General features: G+C 37.2%; 1 protein-coding gene and 1 long non-coding RNA gene across 3 annotated transcripts in view; both read right to left on the bottom strand.

Moving 5' to 3' along the window:
- LOC105491117 (sarcoglycan zeta) overlaps window positions 1-25,419 on the bottom strand; it is a 1,216,031-nt gene that overhangs the window by 600,123 nt on the left and 590,489 nt on the right. The window lies entirely within an intron of this gene.
- Window positions 1-25,419, bottom strand: part of LOC139355918 (uncharacterized) — a 59,002-nt gene that overhangs the window by 30,440 nt on the left and 3,143 nt on the right. Inside the window, exon 2 of one of the 2 annotated variants that reach the window (XR_011607221.1) lies at window positions 4,119-4,173. The exons of the other annotated variant lie outside the window; for it this stretch is intronic. This is a non-coding gene — a long non-coding RNA (uncharacterized lncRNA). The remainder of the gene's footprint in view (window positions 1-4,118; window positions 4,174-25,419) is intronic. 2 annotated transcript variants of the gene reach the window in all.

Below are 25,419 nucleotides of genomic sequence, written 5' to 3'. Positions count from 1 at the left end.
GAACTCAGAAATGACAACTCAGCCATTTCACATCTTGGGATCTCTCCTGGGCCCTTGGATCAAAAGGGAGGGTAGAGTGACACACGAACAATGAATGGGAGAAGAAAATTTAAAATTCCTAATTCACAAAATGTTTAACCCATCATGGTGACTATTACTAAGTCTATGAAATGTGATCTCCAAATGTTAAAAGAAAAAAAAAAAGATACCAGGAAAAATAATTTATCTTTGGCTTGTCCCCGGAGACAATAGGATATCTTGATAATTGCTTAAAAAATTAAATATATTAAATGTATTAAATTTTAAATACACAAGCATTTTCAAATGATGAGCTTATTATTCATTTACTGAAATCACTGGACATATTATTATACCAAAATATTTGCTAAAATTAACCAACTAAGTAAATAAGCAGGATAAAAATCCTTTCATATATCTTAGAAACCAGCTTAAGTAGCCTCAAAGTTGTACTCAAGAAATTCAAAATCCAGTCACTGTCATACTACTCCATCCCCTTCTCACTTTTTCTATTACCATTTTCTCCATGCCTTATTATTGATCTATTACAGTCTCTTTGCTTATCTATATTCTACCTATACTTCAATACCCAGTTTAAATTCTGAGGTTGACAGACTTTGGATTCAGACAGATGTTATTTCCAATTTTTGATTTGTCTGTTTCTGTGATTTCAAGAAAGTTAAATTACCTGAATTTGTTTCCTCATGTGAAATGGGCAATATTATGTTTTCCACATTAACGCTATCAGGAAAAAGGGAGATAAAGCACCCTTATGAGGCACCTAATAAATATTAATCTCTTCCCCATTTGTGTTACTCAGTGCAATCTTATCCAGTTAGAAATAACGTAATGGAAAGAATATGAGCTCTGGAGTAGAGTTTCAACAGAGTTTTATCATTCATACATGTCATACCTTCACTAGGTTGTTTAACCTGACTGGGTCCCTGTGTTAGGCATAATAATGGTCCTCCGAAGAAGTCTATGTACTGATCCCTGGAAGCCTTGAATTTATATTAGAGGACAAAAGAAAATTAAGGTCAATAGTGAAATCATGGTTTCTAATTAGATGAATTTGAGATGGGGAGATTATCCTGCATTATTCACATGCATGGGCCCAAGGTAATCACAAGTGTCCTTGAAAGTGTAAGACAAGGTAGAAGAGTGAGTCTGAGAGATGCAACAGGAGAAGAATTTGACTTGCTTTTTCAGAATTTGAAGGTGGAGGAAAGAGTCATGAGCCAAGGGATGTGACAGTCTCTAGAAGATAGAAATGGGTTTCAGCTGACAGCCAGCAAGAAAACAGGAATCTCAGTCTTATAATCTCAAGGAACTAGATTCTGCCAAAAACACAAATGAACAAGGAAACAGATCCTCCCCTAGGATGTCCAGGAAGAAATGCAGTTCTGCCAACAGCTTGATTTTAGCCTTGGAATTCTGACATATAGAACTATAAGACTGGTGTCTTTTAAACCAAAAATTTAAAACAAATTCTTGAAGGAACAATAGAAAAAACTAATGGAGTTTCCTTCGTAAGAATTCTTAAATAGGGACAGCTATACTTACCCCATGGTATTATTTTGAAAATTTATTAGTTTCACACAAAAACCTGGCACATTATTAGCATCCCATAATACGTGCCCTTTTTGCATATTTTTCTTCTTTTCTTATTCCACCCTGGATTTCTACAAATGTATGCCATCTGTAGATGTTATCTGGAAACTACATACTGGTGTATTTTGTCTGTAGCTGTATGCAACTAATTATGTACAGGTGGTATCTCTTCCAGTATCAATTTCTATTATAATTTAAGCACCACAATTTACTGGCTGTGATCTTTAGGTGAGTTGTCTAACCTCTCTGTGCATGTCTCCTATCTGTAAATGGAAATAATAAGGGTAATAACTCTTTTATCTAGTTGTGGTAATAATTCAATGGAATGCTACTTATATAGCATTTAGACCAGCACCTGGAACATTGTGTTTGCTCATTAAAACGGGCTACTTTTATTTTTTCGCAGGCTTATATCCTTCAACTGATTAAAAGATATGTTCCTTGATGTTCAAGTAGTATCTCTGGTAATTCTTATCCCACTTAGAATCTGGAAAAAATGTCTAAATGAAAGTAGATACTTGGTAAATATTCATGGACTCAATTTTACGTTCTCCTTTAATCTAGTCACATATCATCAGCAGCACTTAGACCCATTCTATCCCCATCCCTAACTTGAAGGATAAAAGGAACTTTCAGTGAGAGGAGAGGAGGGAAAAAGTTAGAGAACCAGTGGCTTAGACACTTAGTTGCAGAAATACTGTCTTCCCTATTCTACTGTGTCGGACACAGCAAGAAAATTTTAACATAATCAAAATTCACTCCAACTATGTTAAAGCTATCTGAAGAGCTAAGTGCTATATTTTCATACTTAGATGTACAATGGGAAATGGGGACTAAATGGTTCCACGTTAGCTTCCCAAATTCTGAAAGTCTAAAGTCATTATTCTTTATAGCATAAAACACTCATCTTTTAAATACTATTTGAACTTAGAATTAAAACATTTTCCCACTGCATTGAGCACACAAAAGGCTGAGTCAATGACTGAAGATGCGAATGTACAAAACAAGCCTGCAGAACTGAGCCAATCACAAACGCAGTTTGCTGAAGCAGGTGGAAGGGGAATCTCTATAATTATGTTAGATTACTTGAAATGAGGTACCATATTTTACTCATCTTGTGCTTAGAAGTGTGTGTTAAAAAAATGAAAGAAATACCAATATTTGTTTAATTCAATTGCATGAATTTAACTGCTGTTTAGCAGAGTATATAGGAGTAGAAAAAGATATGTGATATTTTAACAAGGGAATCAAGATTTCAGCAGAGAAAAAAACACAACATCCACAGTTTAAAAAGGACAAGCGCTCAAGCACAGCTCAGCAACACAGATTCTTCTTATTAAAAGCAGGATGTGACCAACTAGTGGGACTAATAACTTAAAATGATTTATTTCAGTACATTTTCTTCTGTGTTTCAGTTAGTGTATGTTATATGATTACCTGACTTTAAAAATCTAATATCAGTTGTTGACATTACTTTCCTAATTTGAATTCTATGAACATTACTATAGTGAATGGTTTTTCTCTGAGAAACATGTTCACAGAAAATAGCATCTGCTTCCAAATATCTCATGTTGTTCCAAAGCTCTATGACATATGGATTGTGGTTAGGAGAGCTGGCTTTGACACCAGGTCACCTCATTTTAGTTCCTAACGCCAGCACTAAGTGATTCTAGTCAAGCTATTTGTGAAATATCATTTACATTTTTAGGAGGGGGAATAAATGGCATTAAAGCTCTTATCACTACGTCTGCCACAAAACAAATGTTCAATAGACATTAGGTATTTGCATTACTATATTTTAAAAAGTAATACTTTCCTTGTGGCTTTGCTAAAAGCATCTTGGAGCTTTTCATACCCTATTCATCATCTTTATAGAATTTAATACAACCAACCCAAAAAGAGAAGATGCGTATATATTTTCTTCTTCTGTTGTTCTAATGTCTGTGTAGAAATCTTTACTAACTGTAAATTAAGGGTGACAAAAGTCATATGGTCATTCTGAAATTAAATAGAAGAAATTCAAAAATGACTATTAAGTGTTGATCATTTGCATTGCAAAAGTTATGTTTTCACTTTCATTTTTAGTGAATTTAAACTTCAAAAACGCAAGTAATCCTAATGAAGGGCTTTGAGGAAGAAATGAACGTCATCCGACATCCTGGGCAGCATGTAAGCCTTGCAGAATTAGGCTCTGGTACCTAAGCTTGAACAAGAAACTGATTCTGGCAACTGAGCAAACATATGCCCTTCTCAGATTTTAAGTCTTATCTCTGAATATCTTATAACCACGCAGCTTCTGATGTTTTTGCCAAGCATCCACCTGCCTTTCAAATGTCCTAACAAATACTATGGTTGCATCCAAATCTCATGAAGCATCCTATTACTGAAATGTCTGTAGGGCATAAAAGGAATGCTGGCAGTGGGTACAGTAATAAATGCCTTTTCTGTTGTTGGTAATTTTCACATTGCTGTTTTCATCAATTACTCACAATCAGAGGCTTGCAGGATGACGAAACTCACATGCAAGGTCTTTAAAAATCTGTCCTGCAAGTGAATTAATATTCTTTATTTTATGATGGCAATTGGTGACCAGATGCAGTGAATCACAAAAACATTAGTGTCCTTTCAACCTAAGAATCTTTTGTCTGCTTAACAAACAGCAGGTTGAAGGCTATGAAAGCAAATCAGAAATAATATGTCAATTATATCTTATCAGCACAACTATTTGCCTGACTTTCTTCTGTAGATAAACCAAAACATATTTATCAGTCTTTGGAATTGAGAAGGAGAGTGTAAGTTATTTTCTCAATACCCTGAGAGAGAGACAAGGACATATCTTCCTGGTAGAATTTTCAAAAAGAAAAAAGAATTGAATTACAGTGTAAGTTTCTGAGAAACACGACAACAAAACTAGGGCACATTTAATTATAATTTTATGCTGCTTGAGAGAAATAAATTCTGGAATCACTGTTGATATCTACATGTTTGGGGGAGTGAGGTAGTAGCTCTACAGCCTTATTTCATAAAAAGAACTATTTTAGCATTCATTAGGTACTAAAATATTCTATAAGAATAAACCCTAGAAATATGTTTGTATATATGTGTGTTTATATACAAACACATACATATATATGCACACAAATATATATATTTATATAGTAGTAAGAATCCTTAATGAGAGTAGCAATGATCAGTTTATATATAGCAACGATCCTAGAGACATAGAGAGAGACATACATATATGTCAATGTTATAGTATTATCTTCAATATTCAAAGTGCTTGAAGCAGGTATGATATAAATACAAACTTGAAAGTTTCCAATAAATATTCTGAAACCATTCTTTGAAAAGGAGGAAGAGCTCAGAGTAATGTAAAACATTTGGAGAGGGTATCAATTCCTAAACTAAGTTCTCAGGATTATCTGGCATGTATAACTGATGAAGAATGAAGAAACCCATTACACTAACTTAGGAAAGTTATTTAGCTCCTAGAGAAGCGGATGAATAAATTGAACTCATACAGAGCTTTTCATGACACACTTTTTTTTAATTTTAATTTTTATTTTTATGATTATACTTTAAGTTCTAGGGTACATGTGCACGACGTCCAGGTTTGTTACGTATGTATACTTGTGCCATGTTGGTCTGCTGCACCCATCAACTCGTCAGCACCCATCAATTCGTCATTTACATCAGGTATAACTCCCAATGCAATCCCTCCCCCCTCCCCCTCCCCATAATAGGACCCGGTGCATGACACACTTTTCAAAGCTTCATCTCGTGATGCAGGACTGGAAAAATCCAGTGCACGAAATGTGGGAGATCACAACAATCATTGAATCCTGGACTCATGTTGTCATGAAAGCTCGTTGCACCGCAACAAATGAACTTCCAGAGAAATGCATTTAAACTGTTGGCCTTTAAAAATATAGTGATAAAATACTCTTATTCTACTTTATGAAGCACCAAACTCTAACAAAAATATAACACTCTTTTTCTGAAGCCAAATGCTGTGGATTTATGTGCTGTTTATACCACAAAGATACTTAAAAATCTAATGATTCCAGAATAGTAAAATCGCGATATTTTGAATTACGGTCATGATTCAATTTTTGTTAATTTTCACAATGCTTAGGGCATTGTGTTGCCATTTTAGAATGAATAAAACTTGGTCTCTGTAATCAAAGGGATAGTGGTTGAGACAGGTTATAAACATAAAAAAGAGATGATAATGAAAAGTAATTAGAAGATTATTGTTAAAATAAATACTATCCCTATATATGCGGATCTTAGCTCTCTTAAAGATACCTAGAGTTTATAAATACTTCAAGAAAAATTTCAACCGTGACCCACTGAGCAACCTGGATTATTTATTTATTTATTTGAGATGGAGTCTCACTCTGTCGCCCAGGCAGGAGTGCAGTGGCACGATCTCAGCTCACTACAACCTCCGCCTCCCAGGTTCAAGTGATTCTTCTGCCTCAGGCTCCCAAGTAGCTGGGACTACAGGCACCCCCGCCACCACACCCAGCTAATTGTTGTATTTTTAGTAGAGACGGGGGATTCATCATGTTGGCCAAGCTAGTCTCCAACTCCTGATCTCAGGTTATCCGCCCACCTCGGCCTCCCAAAATGCTGGGACTACAGGCGTGAGCCACCGCCCCCAGTCCGGACTGATTTTTAAATAAATTCAGTCCATGCTCATAGGCAGAAATCTCTGTGGTGGTTATATCCCACACTTGAATACATGGTTTTCTCAGTCTAATCCTACCCCTGACTTTATACTCTACTTCATTTGATTGCTTAAAAAAATAAGACCTAAGGTCGTTTCTAACCTCTGAGGTTAGCAAAAGAAACAACAGCACGATAAATTGGGCTGATGCCTTTCTAAATGAAATTTAAAACCTGAAATTCCACCAAGATTTATAATCAGGAAATCGCTCTTTGCTCTGTTTTGAACTTCATAACTTACTTTAAAATGTAAGTTTTAACTACACTTTCCTTTATGGGTCTTATAAATAATTACCTTTGTCCAAAAGCAATAAATTTTGATGTGACCCTAGGCTGAAGTTATGGGGAAATATGAAGGTACTATACTGTCACAGAACAGCAGAAAGGTTAACCTAGAAGAATTTTTGTGAGGGGATGAGCGAAAATGCCAACATCATGCAGTACTATTACTATTGCATTGTGTCTTTATTTTATTTAAAGAAAAATATTTGACAATTAAACATATAGATTTAAGGTATACAGGTTGAGGATTTGATATCCTCATATGTGGTGAAATAAATCACTATGATAAAGCTAGTTAACACATCTATCACCTCAGTGATTTTCTTTTGTGTGTGTGTGTGTTTGTGGTGAGAACATGTAAGTTCTACTTTCGTAGAAAATTTCAAGTATACAATAAAGTATTGTTAACTAGAGTTACAATGTTGTACACTAGAGGTTCACAATTGGCCAGGTGCAGTGGCTCATGCCTGTAATCCCAGCATTTTGGGAGGCTTAAGCAAGTGAATTGCTTGAGCTCAGGAGTTCAACACCAGCCTGAGTAACATGGTAAAACGCCATCTCTACAAACACACACACACACACACACACACACACACAAAATAAATATACATATAGCTGGGCATAGTAGCTTGCACCTGTAATCCCAGCTACTCAGGAGGTGAGAGGCAGGAGGATCACTTGAGTCCAGGAGGCCTGGGTCGCAGTGAGCCAAGACATGCCGCTGCACTCCAGTCTGGACAACAGAGCAAGACCCTGTCTCTAAATAAGTAAACAAACAGATATCTAGAGCTCCATTACTTACCAATCTTGAATAACTAAAATTTTGTATCCTTGGACCAGTATCTACCCACTTTCCCTGCCTCTCCATCCACAGGTAACCACCCTTCTACTCTCTATTTCTATGAATATAACGATATAGATTCCATATATAAGTAAGATCACGCAGTATTTGTCTTCTTGGTTCTGAATTATTTCACTTAGCAGAATGACCTCCAGATTCATACATGTTATCACAAATGGCAGCACTTGCTTCTGTCTTATGGCTGAATAATATTCCATTTTGTGTACACACACACAATTTTTTTGTCCATTCATTCAATAGACTTTTAGTATGTTTTCATATCCTGTCTATTGTAAACAATGTTGAAATGGGAGTGCAGATATCTCATCTGTATCCTGACTTTACTTCCTTTAGATATATACCCAGAAATGGGATTGCTGGATTCCATTTCCATAGTTCCATTTTAGTCCACATAGAAACTAAACTAACACTAAATACAAAGTCCATGTCTTGTTACAGATTCTTCCTCTAGTTACTTATTAAACAGCATATGCACGTATAGTATGATATTTTGGAAGCAATAACTAAGTTTTCATCTTTTTTAGCTATAATGATTTGTCAAAAAATCAAATATATCCTTAAATTCACCTCAAGCAGGAATTTAAAAAATTGTTTGTTTTTGACAGTTTTATTAATCACAATGTGTTAATTCCTGCATCTTTAAGATTTGTTCCAGCCTGCATTCCGGGTTTTAAAATTAGGGAAATAAAAGATCATGTTTCCAAATATGATGATGATATGAAGTTTTATATTGTAGCGATAGTGGATCCACTATGGTTGGTGATATGAACACATTAATTTGTAGCATAAACAACTACTTACCATTCCCCCCAAATCAGAGCAAAATTATCTGTCTGTACTTCAATTTATATCTAATAATGTCTTTTCTGAATTGCATATTATTGCTATCAGTTTATCATTAGTCTCTCAAATTGGTACCATTCAAGGTGCCTGGAAAAGTTAATAATTATGTTTGTAAGGACAAAGTTAAAGTATTTTCGTCTGTTGTTTAGTCTGTTATTATACTAAGACTTCCTAATGATAATAGCAATGATTAGATTAATTTGAAGCTAATGGGATATCGGCAGATCTAATCTACAAAATGTTCTTCCACCCGAGGAAAATCGTACAATTAGTACATTTAAATTGGGACACAATGCATAATATTAAGAACACCAACAACAGAAATACCACTCTGAATGGTCCAAGTCCTAAGCTATTTGCATATTTTGACTCATTTATTTTCAAGACAACCCATGACATAGGTGTGATCCTTGTTCCTCATTTTAAAGATGATGAAACTGAGACCTAAAGGTGTTCAATTACTTGCCTGAGTTTGCATTGATAGTAAATGTCAAAGCTCACATTCATTTCCAACCCAAGCAATCTGGCTGCACCGCTATGGTCTTAGTCTCCTGTCCTACAGAACTAGTGAGTACACGGGTTGAAGCCAAGAACAATCATCCCTGTTAGAAAGAATAGGTCAGCCTGGATGTGTCTACGTAGCCAAGTTTCTAGCTCTCAAGCTTCCTTGGTGTGCTGAGGTTTGGGCTGAGAAAAGAGGTCCACTGTGCATTCATTTCCCTCTTCTTCAGTGTCTCTGGATTTACATATGTAATAGTTCCTCTGCGCTTCAGCTTCAGAATCATGTAGGACTGAGTCATCCATTTACAGAACTCATTTCTTTTGTAACTTCTCACAATATTTAAAATTGTGCAGATGAGGGAGTCTGATGGTTCTCACAATGGTGTAATGTGACAGGGGTATCTTTTATGACCTCTACTGGCTATCTCTGCTCTGGCATTTCATAATTAGGCTTCAACTTCAGAGACCTAAGTTATTTAAAGGAGTTTCTTATCAGGTGTTAAAACCTTTTTATTAATAGATGGAATGGCATCACCTGATTTTAATTTTTATCCAAGAAAAGAAAAACCCAAGTTTGAAAAGTATTACATATTCAATGCTGCCTATTTTTAAAAACCACCATATAATTATTTGAAAAGTTCTGACTGTAGGCTAGTACAAACACAATTAAATTTCAAGAAGGACTTATTTTGCAACTCTGTACTGCAAACTTTACTTCAGGGTGCCCAGCTGAGATAAGGACAAGAATTAGAAAGAATATGATTAAACAAGTAGAAAAGAAAACCCAGAAACTAAGCATGAATCATTTATATTCTTAACATTCAAACCTTCAAACTGTGCATTTTCACTTTTAAGCCAAATTACTTATAATAAATATTTGGACATAACATTAGGAATGATAACACAAATAATTTCAGAAACAAATAACCAACAAAATATTTTTTCCAAAAATATATTTTAACTCTGCATTGAATATATATGGGCACTGGAGTCTTCTCTCTTCCATAAGTCCTAATTCTGGAACATGTCTTCCCAACATAAACATACTAATGTAATGAATTATTAATTACTCTAACATATTTTGCCAGTTTGCCTTATTAATATCATAACACATCATTTTTAAAACTGAAGAGACAGCTACATCGAAAACAGACAATTTTCCAATTTTGGAATAAAAATCACAAATCTTACCCACCGACCCAGAAGTTATTAAGACTCCTTTCCTTTACGAAATGGGGGGCAGAGCACTGAAAATAAATAACGCAGGAGTTTAAAAAGACCTATGAGGTTCTCTTTGCCTTCTAAATCCCATGAATAAGTTATGTACAAACTATACCACTTATCTGGCGGTTAACTATGACCGCATTTTGAAAGCTATTTTATTATTTAAAATATATAATTACTAAAATGTTCGATACAATAGTAATCTGCCATTTGCTAAGCTGTTAATGCCCGATGTCTCATGCTCTATAGCTGAAAAGCCAGCTGAAAAGATTTGTTGATTGGCCAGATGTGCAATTTTAAGAACATTCTTGCAAGAAACATGATTGGGCTTTTAAATTACAGGAATCAAGCTGGTGGTTACTTTTTAAGAAGTGGCCTTTTTTGTTTGTTTTTGTTTTTGTTTTTGAGACGGAGTCTCGCTCTGTCGCCCAGGCTGGAGTGCAGTGGCCGGATCTCAGCTCACTGCAAGCTCCGCCTCCTGGGTTCACGCCATTCTCCTGCCTCAGCCTCCCGAGTAGCTGGGACTACAGGCGCCCGCCACCTCACCCGGCTAGTTTTTTTGTGTGTTTTTTTTTTTAGTAGAGACGGGGTTTCACAGTGTTAGCCAGGATGGTCTCGATCTCCTGACCTCGTGATCCACCCGTCTCGGCCTCCCAAAGTGCTGGGATTACAGGCTTGAGCCACCGCGCCCGGCCGCTGGTGGTTACTTTTTAAATGCATGTATGTGTGTATTTAATGTTCAGCCCTGAAGTGCTATTACTAGAATATATTTTTCGAAGATGATTCAAAGATGAAAAAGAATGGTCCTTGCTCTTAAATCATGTAGCCACCTACAGTAGGCACTGTAATAACATAAATATAATGATTGGAGCAGGAAGTAACTAACTCCGGCTGGGAAAATCCAAGAAAAGCTTTTTGGAGGAAACGGCGTTTGAATGAAGACATTGGTTGTGCTCAGGACAACTCTCCATTACAGAAAATTCTAAATCTTTGAGTCACCTCAGGCCTCCAGAACTTCTTTAACACTACCTTTACTTCATTCTGCTGTCTTTCCCAGTACTACTAAGACCTCTTTGCTTTTACTGATAAAGTATGAATAAATGGTCTACATAAAGGATCAGTAAACTATTTTTCATAAAGGGGCCAGAAAAATATTTTAGCCTTTCTGGGTCACATGGTCTATGCTGCAACTACTCAACTCAACTCTGCTTTGTACAGAGAGAGCAACCAGACAAAATGGGAAGAAAGCAGTGTTGCTGCGTTTCAAGCAAAAGTAATTTATAAAAACATGCAGCAGGCAAGATTTGGCATGAGACTGTTGTTTGCCAGCTTTTTGTCTAGACTACCCACCTCAAATGTCCTGGTGTACCTCTCTTATGTTTCCATTGTACCACATCCCATTATCCCATATATACGACACAGTGAGTGATATGATGTTTACCCTGTAGTGTAACCACTATACTGTCATGTAAACATTACTTTACGACCTATTCACCTTAATAGATGGTTGATATGGTCTGTCTCTCAATCCTCACCCAAATCTCATCTCAAACTGTAATTCCCACATGTCAAGGGATGGACCTGGTGGGAGGTGACTGGATCATGGGGGTGGTTTCCCCCACGCTGTTGTCATGATAGTGAGGGAGTTCTCACGAGATCTGATGGGTCTACAAGTGGCAGTATCCCCGGTGCTCGCTCACTCGCTCTCTGTAGCTCCCTCTCTCTCTCCCCCGGCTGCCACCTTGTGAAAAAGGTGCCTGCTTCCCATTTGCCTTCACCATAATTGTAAGTTTCCTGAGGCCTCCCCATGCATGTGGAACTGTGAGTCAATTAAACGTCTTTTATTTATAAATTACCCAATCTCTGGCAGTATTTTTATAGTGGTGCGAAAATGGACTAATACAATGGTAAATATATAGAGGTCAGGAATCACATTAATAAATGCTTAATATGTCTTGAATAAATTAACAAATAAATGTCAGATGAACAAATTAAAAATGGAAGAAAATAGAACCAAGGACAATCTGATGCCCCATGCAGGTGCCACTCAATTATTCTAGGCCCTAAAATTAATGCAAAATAAAACTAAAGGTAAACACAATATTTATAAATATGTATGATCTGTGATATACAAAATATATTAATTTTTATTATAGTCTCATTGATAAGAAGAAGTTAAAAACAAGAAAGGTAATTAGCAGTAAATATATTTGTTTTTGAATTTGTCACATACTTTCAAATGCTTTAAAGTGATCCACAAGATAAATACTAATTTGGAGATGAAGTTTGATGAGTAAATTTATATATTTTTATTGTTGTTAGAAATAGGTATAAACGGTTAACCTTCAATCAATGTGTACCTTAGAATAAAATATAAATAAGCAGTTATCGGTTTTCATGTTAGCTTCACGAATTTTTTTTGAAGAAAACTAAGAATCCCTTTTTCTTGTTTATTTTCTAAAAGTGAAATCATCGTGATTTCAGTGTTTTCTACATCAAAAACACCAACAAAAAACCTCAATTCAAGTTTGTTTAAGGAAACTATTTCCTTTCTTTTAGTTAAAAAATAGAGTAAAAATATGTGGAAAATTACTAATGTTCAAAGGAATTAAAACAGCTCATTTTAGAGGTTAAATTTACAAGAAAAAAGACTAATTGTACAGAAGTAGCTAAATGAAGCATATTATGTTGAACTGATCTTGAATTCCTGATAGTATAGCTATAAATATGCAAAACTGGTTTGAAAATAAAATGCGTAGTTTACAATAAACCTATATTGTGCTGTTCTATTCATTCCACAAATTTTAGTATTTGATATGGTTTGTGTTACATTCCCACCCAAATTTCATGTTTAATCGTAATACACAATGTTTGAGGTGGGACCTGGTGGGAGGTGACTGGATCATGGGGGTGAATTTCTCATAAATGGTTTAGTGCCATCCCCTTTGTACTGTCCATGAAAAAGTCAGGGAGTTCTCATGAGATCTGATCATTGAAAAGTGCGTAGCGTCTCCCCTACTCTCTCCTGCTTCTGCGTTTTGTGAACCGCCTGCTCCCACTTTGCCTTCCACCATGAATAAAAGCTCCCTGAGGCCTCACCAGAAGCAGATGCCATCGTGCTTCCTGTACAGCCTACAGAACAGTGAGCCAATTAAACCTCTTTTCTTTTCTTCTTTGTTTTCTGTCTTTTCCTTTTTCTGTCGCCCAGGCTGGAGTGCAGTGGCGTGATCTCGGCCCACTGCAAGCTCCACCTCCCGGATTCACGCCATTCTCCCGCCTCAGCCTCCCAAGTAGGTGGGACTACAGGCACCCACCACCAAGCCTGGCTAATTTTTTTTTTTTTTTTTTTTTTTTTTTTGTATTTTTAGTACAGACAGGGTTTCACCGTCTTAGCCAGTAGGGTCTCGGTCTCCTGACCTCATAATCCACCCGCCTCAGCTTCCCAAAGTGCTGAGATTACAGACGTGAGCCACCACGCTCAGCCAAATCTCTTTTCTTATAAATTACCCAGTCTCAGGTATCTCTTTTCAGCAATGAAAGAACAGAACAATACAGTACTCCATAAATAATGCATAATACCGAAACAAACATTTGTCTCTTTAGAATGTACAACATGCATTTATTGTTTCAGAAAGGTCCATTTTAGAGGTATGTAATTCACATATTAAATACAGAGAAAATATTATGTTATAGAAGCTCCAGACATTGAAATTACATTTAAAATGGCTTATTTATTGACCTCTGTTCACTTTATCATTGTATACATAGACTCCTCAATTTATATGAGAAAACACATTAAATCATCAAAAAAATATAAACTGGGCTGCTACTATTTGGCAGCTGCTTGCCCCGGTGCTGAAAAAAATGTGATGAACAAAAACGATGGAAAGAAAGAGAGGGACAGAAACACAGCTCAGATTTGCTTTCATCCCTTAAACACCTGAAACTCCCAACAAAATATGGAAAATATCATCCTTTCAGGGAAAATGGCAATAAAGAACAGTGACATCAGAGATAAAAACAAGTAAGGTGAGCTCACTGCATGGAGTGAATTTCCAAACTGCTGCACAGATTTGGGGGACCCGAACAAAGCTCATTATTCTTGCTGAGTTTGGAGACAGGTTTCAGAGGTCAGGGAGGCTAAGGTGACAAGAATGTTGAGCAGAATAGCAGATAGATGGAAGGTAAACAGAAACACCTGCAGAGCAGTTCCTTAAATATTTTCTGTACTGTTATGTGCACGTGCTTGAGAAAACTACTGAGACCAGGAAAGAAAATTAGCAGAAGAATGAAGTGGGAGGAATAACTCTCAGGGATCAACTCAACTCAGGAACAGTTTGTGTTCCTACCAGAAAGAATAAAGACCACCTAACACATGAGACAGTGTTGAACCTAGACAGGCTTTTCTGTCTCTACACTCAAAATATCATGCCTGCAATGCCAGTACTTTCGAAGGCCAATGCAGAAGGATCTCTTAAGGCCAGAAGTTTGAGACCAGCCTGAACAGCATAGAGAGATCCCACCTCTACAAAAATGAAATAGGGGTGTGTGTGCGCGTGTGTGTATCTCCAGTCCTGATGGCATATGCCTGTATTTCTAGCTACTTGGGAGACTGAGACAGGAGGACCACTGGAGCCCAGGACTTTGAGGGTGTAATGACATATGATTGTGCTACTGCACTTCAGCCTGGAGACAGAGTGAGACTCCATCTCTATCAGAGTAAACCTCAGAATTAATCACAATGATTTAACTGCCTCCCAGGAAAATAGTACAACATTATTTAAAGAAACTCCCCAAAACCTATTGCACAATAATATATATCAGGATGTGTGGCATTAGAAGAATACAAGATATGCAAAGAAATAGAAATGCATGAACCTTAACAAGGATAAAAACCAACTAATAAAAACGCATGATCATAACAACAGATGCAGAAAAGTATCTGATAAAATCCAGCACATGTCAATGAAATCAAAAAGCTCTTAGAAAACAAGAAATAAGGGTATTTCTGAGCTTAATAATATCTGTAAAAAACCTATAGCTAACACCATACTTAATGGTTAGACACCACCAGGTTTACTGCTAAGATAAGGAATAAGGCAAGGATGCTTCTTCTCATCACTCTTTTTCAACATCATACTGGAAATCCCAGTTAATGCAATAAGACAGAAAAAAATAAAGACATGCAGATTAGGAAGGAAGAAATAAAACATTATTCATTAATGGATGACATAATTGTCTACGTAGAAAATAAAAAGGAATTGACCAAAACAACTTCTCCTGGAGCAAATAAGTGATAATAGCAAGGGGACGCAACACTAATATACAAAGGTCAAAAACTTTCTTATATGCCAGCAATGAGAAAGTGGAAATTGAAATTAAAACACGGGTTCCAAGATGACCAAAAGGAACAGCTCCAGTCTACAGTTCCCAGTGTGAGTGACGCAGAAGACAGGTGATTTCTGCCTTTCCAACTGAGGTACCGGGTTCATCTCACTGGGGCTTGTCAGACAGTGGGTGCAAGACAGTGGGTGTAGCCCACTGAGTGTGAGCTGAAGCAGGGCAAGGAATTGCCTCACCCGGGAAGCACAAGGGGTCAGGGAATTCCCTTTCCTAGCCAAGGGAAGTTGTGTCAAACGGCACCTGGAAAATCAGGTCACTTCCACCCTAACACTGTCCTTTTCCAAATGTCTTAACAAACGGCATATCACGAGATTACATCTTGTGCCTGGTGGGGTGAGTCCCATGCCCATGGAGCCTCCCTCACTGCTAGCACAGCAGTCTGAGATTGAACTGCAAGGCGGCAGCAAGGCTGGGGTAGGGGCTTCCGCCATTGCTGAGGCTTGAGTAGGTAAACAAAGCAGCCAGGAAGCTTGAACTGGGTGGAGTCCACTACAGCTCAAGGAGGCCTGCCTGCTTCTGTAGACTCCACCTGTGGGGCCAGGGCATAGCCGAACAAAAGGAAGCAGAAACCTCTGCAGACTTAAATGTCCCTGTCTGACAGCTTTGAAGAGAGTAGTGGTTCTCCCAGCACAGAGTTTGAGATCTGAGAATGGTCAGACTGCCTCCTCAAGTGGATCCCTGACCCCCGAGTAGCCTAACTGGGAGGCACCCCCAAGTAGGGGCAGACTGACACCTCACATAACTGGCTACCCCTCTGAGATGAAGCTTCCAGAGGAACGATTGGGCAGCAACCTCTGCTGTTCAGCAATATTCACTGTTCCGCAGCCCCTGCTGCTGATACCCAGGCAAACAGCATCTGGAGTGGAACTCCAGCAAACTCCAACAGATCTGCTGCACCTGAGGGTCCTGACTGCTAGAAGGAAAACTAACAAACAGAAAGGACATCCACACCAAAACTCCATCTGTACATCACTATCATCAAAAACCAAAGAGAGATAAAACCACAAAGATGGGAAAAAAACAGAGCAGAAAAACTGAAAATTCTAAAAATCAGAGCACCTCACCCCTTCCAAAGGAATGCAGCTCCTCGATAGCAACAGAACAAAGCTGGATGGAGAATGACTTTGACGAGCTGAGAGAAGAACGCTTCAGATGATCAAACTTCTCCGAGCTAAAGGAGGAATTTCGAACTGTTCTTTTTACCAAAGAAGCTAAAAACCTCGAAAAAACATTACATGAATGGCTAGCTAGAATAACCAGTGTAGAGAATCCTTAAATGACTTGATGGAGCTGAAAACCATGGCACGAGAACTACATGACGAGTGCACAAGCTTCAGTAGCCGATTCAATCAACTGGAAGAAAGGGTATCAGTGATTGAAGATCAAATGAATAAAATGAAGCTAGAAGTTTGGAGAAAAAAGAGTAAAAAGAAACGAACACAGCCTCCAAGAAATATGGGACTAAAAGACCAAATCTACATCTGATTGGTGTACCTGAAAGTGATGGGGAGAAGGCAACCAAGTTGGAAAACACTCTGCAGGATATTATCCAGGAGAAATTCCCCAACCTAGCAAGGAAGGCCAACATTCAAATTCAGGAAATACAGAGAAGGCCACAAAGATACACCTGGAGAAGAGCAACTCCAAGACACATAATTGTCAGATTCACCAAAGTTGAAATGAAGGAAAAAATGTTAAGGGCAGCCAGAGAGAAAGGTCGGGTTACCCACAAAGGGAAGCCCATCAGACTAACAGCGGATCTCTCGGCAGAAACACTACAAGCCAGAAGAGAGTTGGGGCCAACATTCAACATTCTTAAAGAAAAGAATTTTCAACCCAGAATTTCATATCCAGCCAAACAAAGCTTCATAAGTGAAGGAGAAATAAAATCCTTTACAGACAAGCAAATGCTGAGAGATTTTGTCACCACTAGGCCTGCCCTACAAGAGATCCTGAAGGAAACATGAAACATGGAAAGGAACAACCGGTACCAGCCACTGCAAAAACATGCCAAATTGTAAAGACCATCGACGCTAGGAAGAAACTGCATCAACTAACGAGCAAAATAACCAGCTAACTTCATAATGACAGGATCAAATTCACATATAACAATATTAACCTTAAAGGTAAATGGGATAAATGCTCCAATTAAAAGACACAGACTGGTAAATTGGATAAAGAGTCAAACCCATCAGTGTGCTTTATTCAGGAAACCCATCTTACATGCAGAGACCCATATAGGCTCAAAATAAAGGGATGGAGGAAGATTTACCAAGAAAATGGAAAACAAAAAAAACGCAGGGGTTGCAATCCTAGTCTCTGATAAAACAGACTTTAAACCAACAAAGATCAAAAGAGACAAAGAAGGCCATTACAGAATGATAAAGGGATCAATTCATCAGGAATGGCTAATTATGCTAAATATATATGCACGCAATACAGGAGCACCCAGATTCATAAAGCGAGTCCTTAGAGACTTACAAAGAGACTTACACTCCCACAAAATAATAATGGGAGAATTTAACACCCCACTGTCAACATTAGACAGATCAACGAGACAGAAAGTTAAAAGGATATCCAGGAATTGAACTCAGCTCTGCACCAAGGGGACCTAATAGACATCTACAGAACTCTGCATGCCAAATAAACAGAATATACTTTCTTCTCAGCACTACATCACACTTATTCCAAAATTGACCACATAGATGGAAGTAAAGCACTCCTCAGCAAATGTAAAGGAACAGAAATTATAACAAACTGTCTCTCAGACCAAACAAGAACTCAGGATTAAGAAACTCACTCAAACCCGCTCAACTACATGGAAACTGAACAAACCGCTCCTGAATGACTACTAGGCATATAACAAAATGAAGGCAGAAATAAAGATGTTCTTTGAAACCAATGAGAACAAAGACACAACATGACAGAATCTCTGGGACATATTTATAGCAGTTTGTAGAGGGAAATTTATAGCACTAAATGCCCACAAGAGAAATCTGGAAAGATCTAAAACTGACACCCTAACATCACAATTAAAAGAACTAGAGAAGCAAGAGCAAACATTCAAAAGCTAGCAGAAGGCAAGAAATAACTAAGATCAGAGCACAACTGAAGGAGACAGAGACACAAAAACCCTTCAAAAAATCAGTGAATCCAGGAGCTGGTTTTTTGAAAAGGTCAACAAAATTGATAAACTGCTAGTAAGACTAATAAAGAAGAAAAGGGAAAGGAATCAAACGGACCCAGTAAAAAATGATAAAGGGGATATCACCACTGACCCCACAGAAATACAAACTACCTTCAGAGGATACTATAAACACCTCTACACAAATAAACTGGAAAATCTAGAAAAAATGGATAAATTCCTGGACACATACACCCTCCCAAGACTAAACCAGGAAGAGGTTGAATCCCTGAATAGACCAATAACAGGTTCTGAAGTTGAGGCAATAATTAATAGCCTACCAACCAAAATAGATTCAGGCCCAGATGGATTCACAGCCGAATTCTACCACAGGTACAAGGAGGAGATGGTACAATTCCTTCTGAAACTATTCTAAAAAATAGGAAAAGAGGGAATCCTCCCTAACTCATTTTATGAGGCCACCTGATACCAAAGCCTGGCAGAGACACAACAAAAAAAGAGAATTTTAGACCAATATCCCTGATGAACATTGATGCAAATATCCTCAATAAAATACTGGCAAACCGAATCCAGCAGCACATCAAAAAGTTTACCAACCATGATCAAGTGGGCTTCATTCCTGGGATGCAAGGCTGGTTCAACATACACAAATCAATAAACGTAATCCAGCATATAAACAGAACCAAAGACAAAATCCACATGATTATTTCAATAGATGCAGAAAAGGCCTTTGACAAAATTCAACAGCCCTTCATGCTAAAAACTTTCAATAAATTCGGTATTGATGGGATGTATCTCAAAATAATAAGAGCTATTGATGACAAACCCACAGCCAGTATTATATTGAATGGGCAAAGACTTGATGCATCCCCTTTGAAAACTAGCACAAGGCAAGGATGCCCACTCTCACCACTCCTATTCAACCTAGTATGGGAAGTTCTGACCAGGGCAATCAGGCGGGAGAAAGAAATAAAGGGTATTCAATTTGGAAAAGATGAAGACAAATTGTCCCTGTTTGCAGATAACATGATTGTATATTTAGAAAGTCCCATCATGTCAGCCCAAAATCTCCTTAAGCTGATAAGCAACTTCAGCAAAGTCTCAGGATACAAAATCAATGTGCAAAAATCACAAGCATTCTTATACACCAGTAGCACACAAACAGAGAGCCAAATCATGACTGAACTCCCATTCACAATTGCTTGAAAGAGAATAAAACTCCTAGGAATCCAACTTACAAGGATGTGAAGGACCTCTTCAAGGAGAACTACAAACCACTGCTCAAAGAAATAAAAGAGGACACAAACAAATGGAAGAAAATTCCTTGCTCATGGATAGGAAGGATCAACATTGAGAAAATGGCCATACTGCCCAAGGTAATTTATAAATTCAATGCCATCCCCATCAAGCTACCAATGACTTTCTTCACAGAACTGGAAAAATAATATTTTAAAGTTCATATGGAACCAAAAAAGAGCCCACATTGCCAAGACAATCCTAAGCCAAAAGAACAAAGCTGGAGGCATCACACTACCTGACTTCAAATTATACTACAAGTCTACAGTAACCAAAAGAGCATGGTACTGGTACCAAAACAGAGATATAGACCAATAGAACAGAACAGAGCCCTCAGAAATAATACCACACATCTACAGCCATCTGATCTTTGATGAACCTGACAAAAACAAGAAATGGGGAAAGGATTCCCTATTTAATAAATGGTGCTGGGAAAATTGGCTAGCCATAAGTAGAAAGCTGAAACTGGATCCCTTCCTTACACCTTATACAAAAATTAATTCAAGATGTATTAAAGACTTAAATGATAGACCGAAAACCATAAAAACTCTAGAAGAAAACCTAGGTAATACCACTCAGGACATAGGCATGGGCAAGGACTTCATGTTTAAAACACCAAAAGTAATGGCAACAAAAGCCAAAATTGACAAATGGGACCTAATTAAACTAAAGAGCTTCTGCACAGCAAAAGAAACTACCATCAGAGTGAACAGGCAACATACAGAATGGGAGAAGATTTTTGCAATCTACTCATCTGACAAAGGACTAACATCCAGAGTCTACAAGGAACTCACAAAAATTTACAAGAAAAAAACAAACAACCCCATCAAAAAGTGGGGAAGGATATGAACAGACACTTCTCAAAAGAAGACATCTGTGCAGCCAACAGACACATGAAAAAATGTTCATCATCACTGGCCATCAGAGAAATGCAAATCAAAATCACAATGAGATAACATCTCACACCAGTTAGAATGGCGATCATTAAAAAGTCAGGAAACAACAGGTGCTAGAGAGGATGTGGAGAAATAGGAACACTTTTACACTGTTTGTGAGACAGTAAACTAGTTCAACCATTGTGGAAGAGAGTGTGGCAATGTCTCAAGGATCTAGAACTAGAAATACCATCCCGTTTGACCCAGCCATCCCATAACTAGGTATATACCCAAAGGATTATAAATCATGCTGGGATAAGGACACATGCACACATATGTTCACTACAGCACTATTCACAATAGCAAAGACTTGGAACCAACCCAAATATCCATCAATGATAGACTGGATTAAGAAAATATCACACATATACACCATGGAATACTATGCAACCATAAAAAAGGATGAGTTCATGTCCTTTGTAGGGACATGGATGCAGTTGGAAACCATCATTCTCAGCAAACTATCGCAAGGACAAAAAACTAAACACTGCATGTTTTCACTCATAGGTGGAAATTGAACAATGAGAACACTTGGACACAGGAAGGGGAACATCACACACCGGGGCCTGTCGTGGGGTTGGGGAAGGGGGGAGGGACAGCATTAGGAGAGATACCTAATGTAAATGACAAGTTAATGGGTGCAGCACACCAACATGGCACATGTATACATATGTAACAAACCTGCATGTTTTTCATATGTACCCTAGAACTTAAAGTATAATAAAAAAAGAAAATAAATAAATTAAAATACAATATCATTTATATTAGCATCCAAAAAAAATACTTACAAGTAAATCCAGAAAAATATACAAGATATATATAAAGAAAATTATAAGACTCTGATGAAAGCAATCAAATAACTAGAAAATGAAGAAATATTTCATGTTCATGGATAGGAACACTCAATACTGTCATTATATTAGTTCTTCCCAAGTTGATTCATAGATTTAATGCAACCCAATCAAAATCTCAGCTTATTTCATGAATAACAACAAACTGATTCTACATGTTGTTATCAGTAACAACAAACTGATTCTATGTAGGCCGGGCAGTGTGGCTCACACCTATAATCCCAGCAGTTTGTGAGGCCGAGATGAGCAGATCACTTGAAGCCAGGAGTTTGAGGCCAGGCTGACAAATACAGTGAAACCAGGTCTCTACTGAAAATACAAAAATAAGCCAAGACTGGTGGTGGGCGCCTGTAATACAAGCTACTCAGGAGGCTGGGGCAAGAGAATCGCTTGAACCTGGGAGGCAGAGGCTGCAGTGAGCCAAGATCGCACCACTGAACTCCAGTATAAGCAACAGAATGAGACTCTGTCTCAATAAACAAACAAACAAACAAACTTTTTATGGAGAGGCAAAAGTCCTCGAATAGCTAAAATAACATTGAAAGAGGAGAACAAAGTTGGAGGACTAATATTTATCTGACCTTAGTATTTACTATAAAGCTATGGAAATCAAGATAATGTGGCATTGGTGAAATAATAGACAAACAGAGCAACATAACAGCATAGGGCCCAGAAACAGGCAAAACAATTAATTTTGATACAGACCTTGAATCACAGACAAAACAATTAATTTAGACACAGACTTTGCGTCCTTCACAAAAATTAATGCAAAATGGATCACAATCTTAAACGTAAAACACAAAACTGTAAAACTTCAAGTAACATAGGAGAAAATCTAGATGAGCTTTTGTTTGGCAATGACTACTTACATACAACACCAAAGACATAATCAATGGAACAAAGAATTAATAAAGTGGACTTCATTAAAATAAAATGAAAACTTCTGCTTATTGAAAGACACTGTCAAAAGTATGAAAAGATAAGCTACAGGCTAGGAGAAAATATTCTAGAAAACATATTTGAAAAAGGACAATAACCAAAAATACACAAAGAACTCTTAAAAACCCAAATAAGAAGTCAAACCAACCTACTAAAACATGGTCCAGAAACCTTAATAGACACTTCACCAAAGAAGATGTAACAGGGTAAATAACCATATGAGCTGATGCTCCACATTATAGGTCGTCAGGGAAATGCAAAGTAAAACAACGATATACCACTAAGGGCGTATTAGACTTCCCAAAACCATAATATTGACAACACCAAATGCTAATAAGGATGTGGCACAAAAGCAGCTCTCATCCATTGCTGGTAAGAATGCAAAATGGTACAGCCACTCTAGAAGAGGCTTTGATAGTTTCCTACAAAACTAAATATATGCTCATCCTATGATCCAGCAATCATTCTCCATGGTCTTCATCAAAAGGAATTGAAAACCTATGTTCATAGAAAAGCCTGCACTTGAAAGTTGACAGAGATTTATTCATAATTTGCAAAAACTTGGAAGCAACCAAATTGTTCTTCAGTAGATGAATAGACAAATATACTGGTACACCCAGACGATGGAATATTATTCAGCATTAAATATAAATAAAATATCAAGCTATGATAAGATACAGAGAAAACCTAAGTGCATATTACTAAATGACAGAAGCTAATCTGAAAAGCCTACATACTATAGGATTACAACTATAGCATACCAACATTTCAGTCAAGGACAGACAGTTGTCCCGTAAGATTATAATGAAGCTCAAAAATTTCTATTGCCTAGTGATGTCATACTGTCGTAAACTCACAGCGCATGGCATATGTGTTTGAGGTAGTGCTAGTGTAAACAAACCTACTGCACTGCCAGTCATATAATATATCACATACAATTATGTACACTACATAATACTTGACAATGATAAAATGACTTACTAGTTCACACATTTACTATATCATAAATTGTATTATTGTTTTGGAGTTTGCTTCTTTTGCTCCCATATGTTTTTAAAGTTAACTGTAAAATAGCCTCAGTAAGATCTTTCAGGAGGTATTTCCTCGGTTATCATAAGAGATGACAGCTCCATGCCTGTCATTGGCCCTGAAGACCTTTTAGTGGTACAAGATGTAGAGGGCGAAGGCAGTGACATTGATGATCCTGACCCCATATATGCCCAAACTAATGTGTGTGTTTGTGTATTAGTTTTTAACAAAAAAGTAATTCTTTGTGTATTAGTTTTTAACAAAAAAACTTTAATGCTTATAAAAGCATTAAAGAAAATTCTTTGTGCAGCTATACAATGGTTTGGTGCTTTAAGCTAAGTGTTATTGCAAAAAAGTAAAAGACTGAAGAAATCTAAAGGTTTATAAATAAAAGTTACAGTAAGCTAAAGTTAATGTATTATTGAAGAAAAATATTCTCATAAATTTAGTGTAGCCTAAAGTACAGTATTTATACAGTCCCCAGTAATGCATGGTAATGTCTTATTCCTTTATATTCACTAGCCACCTACTCACCCAGAATAACTTCCAGACCTGCAAGCTCCTTTCATGATACGTTTCCTACACAGATGCTTTCTTTGATACCCATTTTTTTCTCCTTTGATACTACATTTTTATTATTGATTTATCTTCAAATGTTTTATCTTTAAATATTTCTTGCTGAGTTTGGAGACAGGTTTCAGAGGTCAGGGAGGCTAAGGTGGTGAGAATTTTGAGCAGAATAGCAGATAGATGGGAGGTAAACAGAAACACCTGCAGAGTGGTTCCTTAAATATTTTCTGTACTGTTATGTGCACGTGTTTGAGAAAACTACTGAGACCAGGGAAGAAAACTAGCAGAAGAATGAAGTGGGAGGAATGACTCTCAGGGATTAACCCAACTCAAGAATAGTTTGTATTCCTACCAGTGTAACAAGAGTATGAAGAGATAAGCTACAGGCTAGGAGAAAATATTGTAGAAAACATATTTGAAAAAGGACAATAACCAAAAATATACAAGGAACTCTTAAAAACCAAAATAAGAAATCAAACCAATCTACTAAAAAATGGGCCAGAAACCGTAAAAGACACTTCACCAAAGAAGATGTACCAATGGTAAATAACCATATGAAAAGATGCTCCACATTATATATTGTTAGGGAAATGCAAAGTAAAACAACAATGATATACCACTAAGAACTTATTAGAATTGCCAAAACCATAATATTGACAACACCAAATGCTAGTAAGGATGTGGCGCAACAGCAATTCTCATCCATTGCCGGTAAGAATGCAAAATTGTACAGCCACTTTGGAAAAGGCTTTGGCAGTTTCCTACAAAACTAAATATATGCTCATCCTATGATCCAGCAATCATGCTCCACGGTCTTCATCAAAAGGAACTGAAAATATGTTAGTAGAAAACCCTGCACTTGAAAGGTGATAGAGATTTATTCATAATTGCAAAAACTTGGAAGCAACCAAGATGTTCTTCACTAGATGAATGGATAAATATACTGGTATATTGAGACAATGAAATATTATTCAGCATTAAAGATAATTAAAACATCAAGCTATGAAAAGATATAGAGAAAACTTAAGTGCGTATTACTAAATGACAGAAACTAATCTGAAAAGCCTACATACTGTACGATTCCAACTACAGCATACCAATATTTCAGTCAAGGACAGACAGCATGTATGACAGTTGTCCCATAAGATTATAATGAAGCTAAAAAATTCCTATTGCCTA

This window comes from Macaca nemestrina, chromosome 8 (genome assembly GCF_043159975.1).
Source record: "Macaca nemestrina isolate mMacNem1 chromosome 8, mMacNem.hap1, whole genome shotgun sequence".
Lineage (NCBI taxonomy): Eukaryota > Metazoa > Chordata > Mammalia > Primates > Cercopithecidae > Macaca > Macaca nemestrina.
The sequence above is the reverse complement of the archived record's forward strand: the minus strand, read 5'-3'. Positions and strand labels throughout refer to the sequence as shown.